Source organism: Parasteatoda tepidariorum, chromosome 10 (assembly GCF_982258835.1).
Source record: "Parasteatoda tepidariorum strain Cologne lab strain chromosome 10, Ptep-v5.0, whole genome shotgun sequence".
NCBI lineage: Eukaryota > Metazoa > Arthropoda > Arachnida > Araneae > Theridiidae > Parasteatoda > Parasteatoda tepidariorum.
In genome coordinates this window covers 73,904,548-73,917,441 of record NC_141764.1, presented here as the reverse complement: position 1 = coordinate 73,917,441, position 12,894 = coordinate 73,904,548, and the positions used below count along the sequence as shown (strand labels likewise).

The window sequence follows — 12,894 nt, the reverse complement described above, 5'->3', positions numbered from 1 at the left end:
ATATTTGATGTTCTTGCTTGATGTTTGATGTTTGCACGTTCTTAAAATCACGATCTAACGAATACGGCTTAATACAAGAAATCCTCTATTACGATAAATTTAAGAAACATCGTTAAAATTTTAAAATTAAAAAAACAAATATTGTACGATTATCAAGAGATAAAAAATTAATAGACTTTTCCGATATATTTATAAAATTGTTTTCGTTAAAAATACATTTTTCTTCAGCTTTAATAAGAAAAAGGGCAAAATCGGAGAAGTTAAAAAATCAGAAAAGTTAGAAATGAACATAATATCACCATATTTTCTTCTTCTAATCTTAACCATTTATGATGATAAAGCAAATGGATGTCGTCAACTCAAGGCATTTTATCTTCTTCCTTAAAAAACGAAAAATCTTTTGCCTTTTTCAGCAATCTTGCTGCACTCTTCAAATGGGTGTGGATTTTGGTGACTACTCCTCTGCCAAGGACAGTAACTATTAAAATATCTGATCTATCTTCACGGTTAACTATTGAGATATGAATCTACATACAATGGCATCAATGTGTATACTTGCTGATAACAACAATCTCTCCATAAAAACAATTCCATCAACGATTGCATATTGAAGTTATAAAGAATTTTTATTTTACTTTAATTAAGATTTCCGACTAGTTTCGACAATTTTTCTTAAAAAATATTAGAATGAAATTTAAAAAAAACTAATTTAATTGCTTTATGTGAAAAAACTTTTAAAACTAACAAAAAATATTATTATTATTTATAAATCTCCATTTTTAGGTGAAAATAGTAATTTTTTTAGAATTCAGCTTAAATAGAAAAGGTATTAACGCTAAATTCTAAAAAAAAATTCTATCGCCTAAGACAAAAAATCCTTTTTAGAAGGCTATCAACTATGTTTTGAACTATTATCTTAAACTCAAGTGCATATACTACTGAGTTAGGGATTAATGTAGCTAAAAAAGCAACTTTTTAAAAATGTCCGCAGTTTTTTTGAGGAAAAAACATGCATAAAAAATAATATATTCTACTTTTTTCTCTTAGTCTGTAGTTCAAAAGATGCGTACTATAATCATAAATACTCATGATAAATTGTTGACAATTATTTTAAAAATAACTTGAGATATCGTGTTTAAGGTGGTGTGAAATGTGAAAACAATCTAATTTTGAGATAAACGCATTTAAAGACTCATAATCATTAGTCTATCCACTGTCATCATCTTGCACCAAAACTGCTTTAACTTTGTCAATAATTAGAGTACAAACAAAACTAAAGTATTTTTAGAAAGCTAAGAATACAGAGATTTTAAATTTATAATAAACTCATTTTCAGAAAATTTGCTCCAAATTATGTTTTTGCACTAGTCTTTAGATGCCTTGAGAATTATTTAGCGTTAACTAGTAATTGTTTTAACAGTTTTAGTTAAAGTCCAAGTAGTACCTTCAGTTTAGGATACTTAGTGTCTGAAATGTGTCCCTTTTTCGGCGTGAATTTTTTCCACCTTCTTGAAATTACTGAAGGGGCTTAACAAAGTGAAACTTTTACAATACTATCTAGGCAAGTGAAGTATTGTTTAATAAGTATTATTTTTTGCTCGAACGTATGAAACCAAAATCTGGCAGATAGGATTAATAATTTATAAAATGTAAGAACTTTAGTATGTGTACTTTTAAAGGTATACATTTTGACTTAGACCTATTTGCCAGAACCTTACGCATCTAGTAAAAAATGCCAAGCGATTAAATACGTATTAGTCAAATTTATACTTTATAGTCTCCTCTTTTGAAGTGAACTTTATCCGTCATCTTGGGCTTAATAAGGGGATTCAAAAACGGAGAAAATTTTATGATATTCATTTGTCTACACGGAGTAAAAATAGTCTGATAAAAATTGTCATACTGTATATTTATTACATTTCTGGTAAAAAAGAAAACATGATTCCAGTTAATAATCCAAAATATAATGTACTTAAACCATTCATTGCAACGATTTTCAGGAAATTCCCTTTTTCAAAATTACCGTTCTTATTACCACATATTTAGCTTGAAATACAAAACTGAAAAGTCAACTCGGATCAAATAAATAGTTTGTATGCCATGCTCTAAGGTATCATGATAAAATTATTAAATTTTAACCCGTTTACCAAATTTTATCTCATACTATAAAGTTATGTTATAAGTTATAGTCTCATATATAAAGTTATTTTCAGCAGCATAATAATTTTATTTTATATTTTGTTTTATTCACCCTTTATTTACTTTAAGAAAAGTTCACGAAGAAAAGAAATTCTGCAAAATTACCTTGCTGTATGGTAATGACATTTCAGATAGAAAACCATAATTTTTATTAATAAAACCAAAAAATACTATATTTAAATTATACCATAATTTTTATAAATCATCATCATCAGCATTGGCACGACAGCCCTTTGTGGGCCTGGGCCTTCCTCAGAAGCTTTTCCCATTCTGCCCTTCTCCCAGCAATTGTTTTCCAGTTCTTTACTTTTAGGATAGCAAAATCCTTATCTACACAGTCCTTCCATCTCTTTTTGGGCCTTCCTCTTGGCCTTTTATTGGAGGGGGTTGCATTATAAATAAAACCAAAAAATACTATATTTAAATTATTCATTTGAAAATAAATAATTTTTCTCAACATCCGGAACATTTCAAACATTTTCCGGAACACTTTTTTCCAAAATTATGGTCCTTATTACCACACATTTAGTAAAATAAGCAGTACTGAAAAGTAATTTTAATCGAAAATATGAATTGCTAGCCAAACTTCATAAAATTACCTTCATAATATCTTCATAAAATTAAACTTCATAATATCTTCATAAAATTACCAAATTTTATCACTGTTAACACATTTTATCACTTTAAAACCGTATTTTATTGTTAATTTCTCCAAAATCATTATCAAGGCGCTTTAGTAAACATTACCAAGCTTTTTCGTGTTCCTATAGAGTCAGAAACATGGTAAATTTTACCATATTCCGGTAGTTTTACCTTTATTATTTCTTTTCTTAATGTAGTAAGAAATGTTAAATGTCTTTTTGATTATAAAAATCAAAGCTTAATTAGTAATTTTTTTTGCCGATCGATTTAGTTTTCGCCCTACTCGACTCAAAATAACAAATTCTCGGGAGAAAATACCTTTTTCGTTTCGTTTTTTAAGTAGGAGATTTTTAAGTTTCTCCCTTTCGTAATCCTCCCCCTGAGTAAGTTCACAATTAAATCTAAAGAAACGTTTTATTAGCAGATTTTCTTTGTTGCGTGAACCAACCCCCTTTCATATAATCAATAAAATACCGATAATGACAAGATCTTAAAGACATTAAAATGTTTTACACTGAGAAAAAAAGTTTTGTCAAAACTACCAGAATATGGTTAAATACCATCTTTCTGGAGTACCAGAAAGTTCGGTAATTTATATAGCAATGTTTTGTTAAGGATTTTGGTAAAATTAACTATTAAATATGGCTTTATGATATTTGATAAAATTTGGCAAATTTTTTATGATTAGAGAATAGCATAAAAATCCTTTATAGGTTAAATTTATTTTCATGTTTTGTATTTTTTACTAAATGCGTGTTAATAAGAGTCATAATTTTTTGAAACCAAAATTCCAAGTAAACAGTTACCAAATGAATGGTTAAAATATCGTATATTTCGGTTATATTATCTAAATTATGGTATTCTTAGCATGAACGCATATAACTTTACCATAGAATATGGTAATTTTACAAAAATTCTTTTTTCGGTGCAATGAGCAGAATACTAGAACGTTATACATTTTATTAATAGTTTTTATCACAGTTGTGCAAAATTTTATTGTGGTTTCCAGATTTTATTTGTCGCAACTTATTCGCGCAATGATTTCTTAACGTCTCTATATGATGATTCTAATTCTTTTAACCCAATACAGTTAATCCTTATATTGCTAGTAAAGGCGGTTAGAATTGATTTAATGTTATCATGACCCATGGTGATTAATGCTATCATTGATTTATTATTGCAATTTTTTCCTGGAAAACAGATTTATTGATGTTGTTAAAAAAGTATTTGAAGTATTAAAAAGTCACGTATTTTTTTTAAAACGGAATTTGGTAGCACAGAATTCTTGTGAGTTAAGAATCTAGTATAGTTGCTCTTAGAGAATTATTTATTTATTCTTAATTGCTGAAATGCCATATTACCAAAATTCCAGATAATGAGAGATGCAAATATTTCTCGAAGTCTTCTAAACTGCTCGCCGATCGCGTTTAATACAATTTATTTTTCAACCAAAATATAACAAAACATGTACTTGAAAAAATCTAAAATGTTTAAATGGACTTCAACACTATATATCAAATGCTGCAAGTAATTCTAATGGAACGGAAGATGGGTTCACAATTTTATAAGAAACAGTTTTTCCAATATTTTTTTTTATGTGCAGATTAAACCTCGTTCGATTTTTCTTTTTTTTTTGTTTTTTAAGTAAATGGATTATCTTAAAAACCTTAGCAAAAAGCGAAAGAGCATTATCGTGGAAATTTTTTTTGGTTAAAAAAAGGTTTGAGACTAACAAATATTAAAAAAAAAGAAACAAAAAAGTTTAGCTCGCTAACCGCAGTTTTGAAAACTAACAAAATTTTCGTTAAGAGTTTTACTTTAAGTTACAATGATTTAAAATAAATCCTATTGTTTTCATAAGTATAAAGTTATTAGCAAGCTTAAATACTTATGAATGGTAATAGTTAGGTTTCAAGTAATTTCAAAAATATAAGTATGTAGTAAAATATTTTTTTAATCCTTTCTGTCGTGTTTAAAATACTTTAATTATATTTCTAAAATAAATCATCTCTTAAAATTAAATTATCATACACCATGAAACTATTAAAAGATTGATTTCAGAAATATTTCTGAGATTATACGGCATTATAATTTCGATATTTATTACCCACTTAATATTAAATTATTATTTGTGCTGTGTAGGTGATTACGCACTTCATAATATGAAAACAAACCCAAATTCATGAGTTTAATTTGCAATTTGTGAAACCGTTACGTATTTTTTTTTGCCATTTAACATTGTCTTAACATAATTTTCTAAAAAATAACAAGATTGATCCTAATTTATGGTTATAGTCGAATTGGATTTATAAATAATCAGAATTCCTGATTACGCTAACAGTCATTATAATAATGATTATAATTACATTCGTTTCTCATTATCATTTATAATTAGGATTACAATTGAATTGTAAAATATAATTGTTTATAATCATAATTAAAACTGTAATCAAAAATTAAAATAATTTTTTTTTACAATCTAATCGTAAATATTAATAAACATGCATTGATTGCAATTGAAATAATTTATTTTATAACCGTCGTTGCACAGTTGACCCGATTTTGAGTTTACGACTACCAATGTTCAACCTCAATGCCTTGTAATTTTGAACCTAATCCAGAAGACAAGGGAACGCCTGGATCAAGTATATAGGAGAAATTTGTCTTCATAGTGGACTTTTTGATATATTTTAGCTGCATTTGCGTTAGACGGAGAGGAAAACCACTAAAGCCTCCGATGGTTAGCCTGACGGGAAATGGACCCCAATCCATAAGCAGTTTACCACTGATGATATTTTACGTCAGCACTGTGGTCGGTCTGGTTCGTGTGTAGAATTCGAGTCGACCAGCCATTGCTGGGATTCGAATCCGGATCACGTCGTTGGGAGGCAAGCGTTTTATCTCCTAAGCCACCAATGCCCTGCAATCATTTATTATTATTTTACAATTAGAAATAATATTTGCAATTGTGATTGTTAATCATAATTATTTATAATCATATTTCATAGATATAGTTATGATAATCAACAGCGAAATTGATTATTTGTAATCACGATAACAACTATAAACGTAAATTTTGATTACCTTTAATCATGATTACTTTTCTATTACATAAGCTAAGAATATTTATAAACATGATTTCTTGAATTCTGTTAATTTTTACTATCGTTGTAATAGATTAAACCCAGCTTCATCGTATCCCCATACCGTTTATTAAATTTTTTTTAAGTTAAAAAATAGTATTTTCTTATCTTTAACAATTTTCTTTAGACAGAGTATATTTTAGAAGAATAAGATCAAAGGCGTAAAAAATAAGTAGAAAAGGAATCATCTGTGATCAGTGATGTGATACCCGTTAAACATTTTTCTTTATCAATTTTTTTTAACTTTTTATTTCTCCCTTGAAGGATAGAAAACAAATTCTTTCACATAAATTCTTCTATTGGTGTTTTTCAATACAACAAAATAATGTTTTGTTCCATTAACCTTCATACGATAGAAGAGTTATGATATCGAGACACAACAGTTGAGAAAAAAAGTCACATTTTACACATTTTTGTAGACTCGAGTTTCTCTTTGTTCATTATAGAATATCGTCTATACTTTCTAAAATAGACTTGTTTTTTATTTATCTAAAATTTATTGTCTGAAATTTATGTAAAGCTGCCTGAAAGAAATATGATTTTCGGTTTTAAGACACCTATGAGGATTGATCACATACAAAGGAGACTTTTTTAATAACTAAATATCACGTTAAAAAATATGCAAACATGTTATTTTTCTGCATACTTTCCCTGTACTTCTGCAAACTTTTTCCAAAGTTCAAAATTTTTTTAAATCCCGGTGGCATAGTAAGAAGTAGGGCGTCTAGTGAACTAATAGCGCCAAAGTCTTTTACCTCTGCATTGGCGGAAAATCTCTCTCATCTAAGCGTTTTTTAAAGTGTCCAAAAGAAATGGTTGACCGAAGAGGCAAGCTATATGGAAAATGTCCAACTGTTTCTTAGTATAATGCTTATAACTTTTGTTTTGTTACTACTACTTTATGTGGCATTTGACAAATGTCTTTTTTTGTATCCATTTGATTTGTGTTCAAAATTCTAGGTACCCGCCTTGCTGAGATTTTCCTATACTCCAAATCGCTATGAATGATGCTTTGTATGCTTCCATAATTCATCTCTGTTATAGAACAAATTTATCTAACTTTTCTTCGTCAGATATTAAGAATAAGGTCACGAACTTGGTCAATTTTCTCTGTGGTAGGACTCGTTCTTGGTCGAAGAGCATGAGACAAGTTTTTAATTTTATCACGGCCCTGTTTTTGTGCCATTTGCGTGCTTGGACCCTCAATAGCTTACCATTGTTGAACTGTGCATGTAATCTGCTCAAACTTTTAATTGCTTTGACATTTTCTCTCGACAATATTTAATTATGACGCGTTGTACAACTGCATTAGGAACGGTACAGCTCACTTATAATTCAAGTTACTAAAAAAAAAAAAAAAAAAAAAAAAAGAGAACTTACTACTAAGAGCTAGCGATATTTTATATTTTAGTTAAAGTTCTATTGCTGCCATGGCAATGAGAATAGAAATCGTCTGCTGCTATGAAAAAAGTCTCACTTATATATAGTGTTAGTACCAATATTAATGCTGGGGAGATGGACTTGTCTTACCTGTTTAAATGCCCTGCTCTTCTTCAGACATCAACCTGGGAACGCTATTGGACAACTCGCTCTCATTTATAGATTTATTGTAATCTTTTTGATATTCAAATGTCTTTTAATAAGCCACTGGAAAATAAAAAAAATAATATTAATGCTGGGTGTCCCAAAATAAGCAACGATTTTAAAAAATCTGTGAAGATTTATGAACACAAGCGTACATTTTTAGATACCTTTTTGAATAAACGTTCGTTTAACGATCTGGAAAAGTTACAAGAATGACTTATTTTGAGATGAATGATTTTGAATATAGGATCAAAGAGAAAATGAGAGAGAGAGAGAGAGAAAGAAATGTAGAGCTTGATATATAAGGAAACTATGTTTAAGAAACCAGTTTATCTATTCTCACTAATATTAAAAACTAAGTCTTTCAATAGATGACGCTACTGACTTGAGAACTTGAAAACAACAAAATAACTACAATGTATTTGCAACAATAACGTGGTGCAGTTTAGGTTAAAGTAAACAGACACATATTTTATTTGAAAAGATTTGACATACAGCATTTAGTAGTTTTCCAGTCGGTAGAGAATTTTTTTTAACGAAGTTTAAACTGGTTTTAAAATTTGGAGAGAATGGATCTTATATCTTAAACAGAACGCTGAAAACTGCAAGTTCCTACCTCCTTTTGTTTTCCTTTAAACGATTTTAAAAATAGTCGGTTTTTTCAACCATTGATTCTTTACCAGTATATTTATTTAAAAATGGTACAAGATGCGGCTATTAATTTTCAGGACTGATCTATTAAGTGCTAAAAATATGTGAATTATATTTCCATTTTACATAGTTTGAAGTAATATTCACCTAACGTATTGCATATTTATTGTTGTCTGACAAAGTTCCATAATACAAGTTTCAAAATTCTCGCTCGGAAGGCTCGTTAATTCTGACGTTTAGGTTTCTTTATACTTTGGAGTTAAGGTTCAACATTCTTAAATCTTTCAGCATATTTTTTTGGTTTCGTTGATGGGAAGATATTCTTCATACTATTTTAGACCTTTCAAAATATTTCTTTTTTTCATAAAACTGAAAAGTTTGATAAAGAAAAAAAAAGTTTTAAGGTTGGTGAAGGTACTCATCAGAATTAAAAGTATTCCGGAAGAACTTTAAAAGTTGTTTCTGAAACTGAAATAGCACACTGAGAAAAAAATATCATCAAAGCAACCAGAATATGGTAAAATTTGCAGTGTTTCTGACTTTATGGGAGCTCCAAAAAGTTTGCTAATTTTTAACATAGCTCCTTGATAATGAATTTGTTTAAAATTAGTAATAAAATATGTTTCTACAATGTGTGATAAAATTTGATAATTCTATCAAGATACCTTAAATTATGGCATAAAAACAATTTATTTGATTAAATTAACTTTCGGGTTTTGTATTTTTTAATTAATGTGCAGTAAGGGTAGCTATAATTTTGAAAACAAGAATTTCCATTACACTGTACTATATGAAAGGAAAAATTACCAAATGTAAAGTTTAAATATCATATATTTTGGTTTTATTACCAGCATTATGTTTTTTCTATTTAATCATAAATGTCATAAACATGCAGTTCGGTAATATTTAAAGAATTGTTATCTCCGAGTAGTGAATAAATTATTGTAGCGGGAAAGTTTAGAAGTAATAAAATAAAGGTATGTTATATATGTGCTTACCATAAAGTTTTCAAGATAAAACAATCAAGAAATTTTGGATTTTTTCCAAAAATCTAGTCATACTAGGTCTAGTTAAGGGCCACTGCCCGGTATACATTTGCCCGATGCTCCAAACACTGATGTTTCTTCTAATCTATCGTCAGTAAGTATTAAAATATCGATTAAATGTAATTATTTCCACGAATAAATTAATATCAAATCGGATGTAATAAATATTTCGGACATTCACCAAAGTGACTATGTGATTGTCAACATTCACCGGTGAAAGTCAACAACCACCGATTTCAGTCATTCACAGTAACATGCACATCATTTACATAATAACCTCATCAGGACGTTTATTTCATACTTTGCCAGCATCCGACATTATATAGAATGCGTAGGCATTGTATATATATATATATATATATATATATATATATTATAATTATAAATAATTATGAATTTAGACAGATGATGAATCTAAATGCTAAATGCAGAATAAAAAATTATTAAGTATCGAATCCTTCTTCATTGATTGTATTAAATTAAGTTTTCATATTTCTTAACATTTAGAGAATATTTTTTTCCACATTTTATGTTACTTTGTTTCATAAATTGATTTTAAATTTTATCTCAATTCTTACTTTAAAGTGTGGAGCGTAATTTACGAGATAAAGGAATTATTTTAGCTTTTATTTTCAAAATAACCCTTTAAAAATCTCTGCCACATTCTTCATTTAAGTTTATTTCACAGAGAATCATAGAATTTTCTAACTGATTAATTTATCTGTATAAACTTAACCAGATCATGAATCTAAAATAAAAATAAAATAATAATGAGCTAGATCCTTCTTATTTGATTTTATAAATTAAAAATATTATGTATAAAATAAATGCATTTTTAAACATTTATAAACTATTTTTTTAGTATTTAATGCCCTCTTATTCCTTTTGCAATATACTCTGTTTCATGAATCAATTCGAAACTGTCACGAATTTAATTTTTATTTTTAAAATAACCCATAAGGAATTTCTATCACATTCTTCATTATTGCATAAAGATTCATAGAATTTTTTAACTGATCAATTTATCTGTGTAAAATTAATCCGATCATGAATCTAAACGAAGAATAAAATTAAATTGTGCTGGATTCTTCTCATTTAATTTTATAAAATAAGAATAATAGGCATAAAATAAAGATATTATATAAAAATTAAAATCTTTTTGAAGATTTATAAAATATTTTTTTTACTATTTAATGATTTCGTATGCTCTTTGCAATAGACTCTGTTTCATGAATCATTTCAAAATTGTCTCGATTTCAAATCAGTTTCCAATAATTACTTTTGAGTATGGAACTTAATTTATGATATAAAGTAATTAATTTCATTTTCTTTCTAAATTACCCCGTAAATAATCTCTAATGTTCTAATTTACGTTTATTGCACAGAGAATCATAGAATTTTCTAACTGATTAATTTATATTTATAAATTAATTAAAATCATGAATCCGGCAGTAGAATAAAACTATCATGTGCGAGGTCCTTCTTATTTGATTTTATTTAATAAATATTTTATATTTTTCAACTTTAAAACATATTTTTTTAGTATTTCCTGCATTCTTATTATTTCTACAACAGACTTTGTTTCATGAATTAATTCGAAATTGTCTTGATTTTAAATAGTTTCTCAATTCTTTCTTTAGAGTATTAAACTTAACTTACGAGAAAAAGCAATTATTTTCATTTTATTTTTTAAATTACCCTCTCAACATTTTGCTATATTTTTAACGTAAGTATATTGCACAGAAAATCTAGAATCTAATCAATATTACACAGTTTTCTAACTGATTAATTTACAAGTATCAATATAATCAAATTATGAATAAGGAAAAATAATAAGAATATTATGTGCAAGATCTTTCTTATTTGATTTTATTAAATACAAATTTTATAATTTTCAACATTTACACAATATTTTTTTAATATTTTATGGTTTCTTATTCTTTTTGCAACTGACTTAGTTTCCTAAATTGATTCAAAATTGTCTCGATTTTTTAAACTATTTCTCAAATATTACATTAGAGCATGAAATTTAATTTGCGAGATAAAGCAATTAATTTCCCTTTATTTTTAAAACAATCCATCAAAATTAACCTTTTTCCTTTAAGTTTATTGCACAGATAATCATCAAACTTATCAATTGACACATCTAAATTGAATCTGTTCATGAATCTATTTGCAAAATAAAATAATAATGTGCGCGATTCATTTTATTTGATTTTATTAAGCAAAGATCTTATGATTTTCAACGTTTACAATTTTTTTTATTGTTTTATGCTTTTATATTCATTTTAAAATAGACTTGGTTTCCTAAATCGATTCAAAACTGTCTCGATTTCAAATCATTTCCCAATTCTTTCTTTACAATATGGAATTGGAGAAGCTAGTTATAAAAATGTCAATATCTTTTTTCACAAAACGCTTCATAAAACTCAATTTAACCATTCAGATAATCATTTCTGACCTTGCCAGTTTCGTAGGCCGTCAATAAGAAGGTTAAAAGGATAAAACAAATGCTTCGATCTCCCCTTTCTGAAAGGTTGATCCTCGCAGTGGGTGACAGAGGGACCACCTCTGTGAGAGGGAGTGCCCTTTCACGTCATAAGGACGTTGATGGGACGTGAATGGATGGTCCCTGGATGTCATATCTTTCAGGGAATCTCATCGATCATTGAGTCTTTTTCGTTCACTTATGCACTTCTTTCCACGACTTAGAATAAGTGAGATGGTACCTGTTCCCATTTTTGCCCTTTGTGTTAAATTGTCCCTGAATCTTTAATCAATAGAAAGGTTATACTGAACTTTAGTACTTTTTTTAGAAAGTATATTTTTGTATACTTTTCTTAATATTTGAGGCAAGAAAAGAATTTTTTATCTTCATGGCGTCAAATAAAATGTTAGCAAAATGCGAAATTTAGCAAAATTTTGGAATGATGGCAAAATTTTGGAAAAGCAATTTTATAATTCTTTAATGTTAAATGCAAATTCCAATTTTTGAGTAATTAGCAATTTGCATTACGGTTCTTTCAAAAAAAAATTCATTGTTATATCAATCATCGTTATAAATAAACTGCAGTAGATATTTTTTCTCATTAAAATTGCAGGAAGAATTTTTTTCTTACTTAAATTGCAGTAGACAGCTTTTTCTCATTTAAATTGCAGTCGACGTTTCTTTTTCTTATTTAAATTTCCGCAGACTATTTCCCCTATTTAAATTGCAGTAGACATTTTTTTAGTTAAATTGCAGTAGATATTTTTTCTCACTTAAATTGCAATTAGGTATTTTTCCTTATTAGATTGAAGGTATCTTTTAATTTTTAAATTGATGTCGGTATTTTATTTATTTTTTAAATTACAGTAGGCATTTTTTTATTATTTAAATTTCAGTTGACATCTTTTTACTATTTAAATTGCAGTAGACACTTTTTTCGTATTTTAATTGCAGTCGACGTTTTTTCTTCTTAATTGAATTGCAGTAGAAATTTTTCCTTAATTAATTTGCAGAAGACAATTTTTTTCTTATTTAAAATTGCAGTATGCATTATTTTTATTCGAATTGCAGTAGACATTTTTTTTTCAATTTAAATTACAGTAGATATTATTTTGTTATTAAGTTGCTGCAGATTTTTCTT

The 12,894-nt window shown here is 27.6% G+C and overlaps 2 protein-coding genes across 4 annotated transcripts in view; one reads left to right on the top strand and one right to left on the bottom strand.

The window, feature by feature from the left end:
• The window catches only part of LOC107453302 (suppressor of lurcher protein 1), a 1,096,374-nt gene that overhangs the window by 209,638 nt on the left and 873,842 nt on the right, over positions 1-12,894 (top strand). The gene's annotated exons all lie outside the window — the stretch shown is intronic.
• LOC107448912 (uncharacterized) overlaps positions 1-12,894 on the bottom strand; it is a 42,093-nt gene that overhangs the window by 22,650 nt on the left and 6,549 nt on the right. Inside the window, exon 2 of one of the 3 annotated variants that reach the window (XM_087153018.1) lies at positions 7,515-7,631. The exons of the other annotated variants lie outside the window; for them this stretch is intronic. The gene's annotated coding sequence lies outside the window, so the exon portion shown is untranslated. The remainder of the gene's footprint in view (positions 1-7,514; positions 7,632-12,894) is intronic. 3 annotated transcript variants of the gene reach the window in all.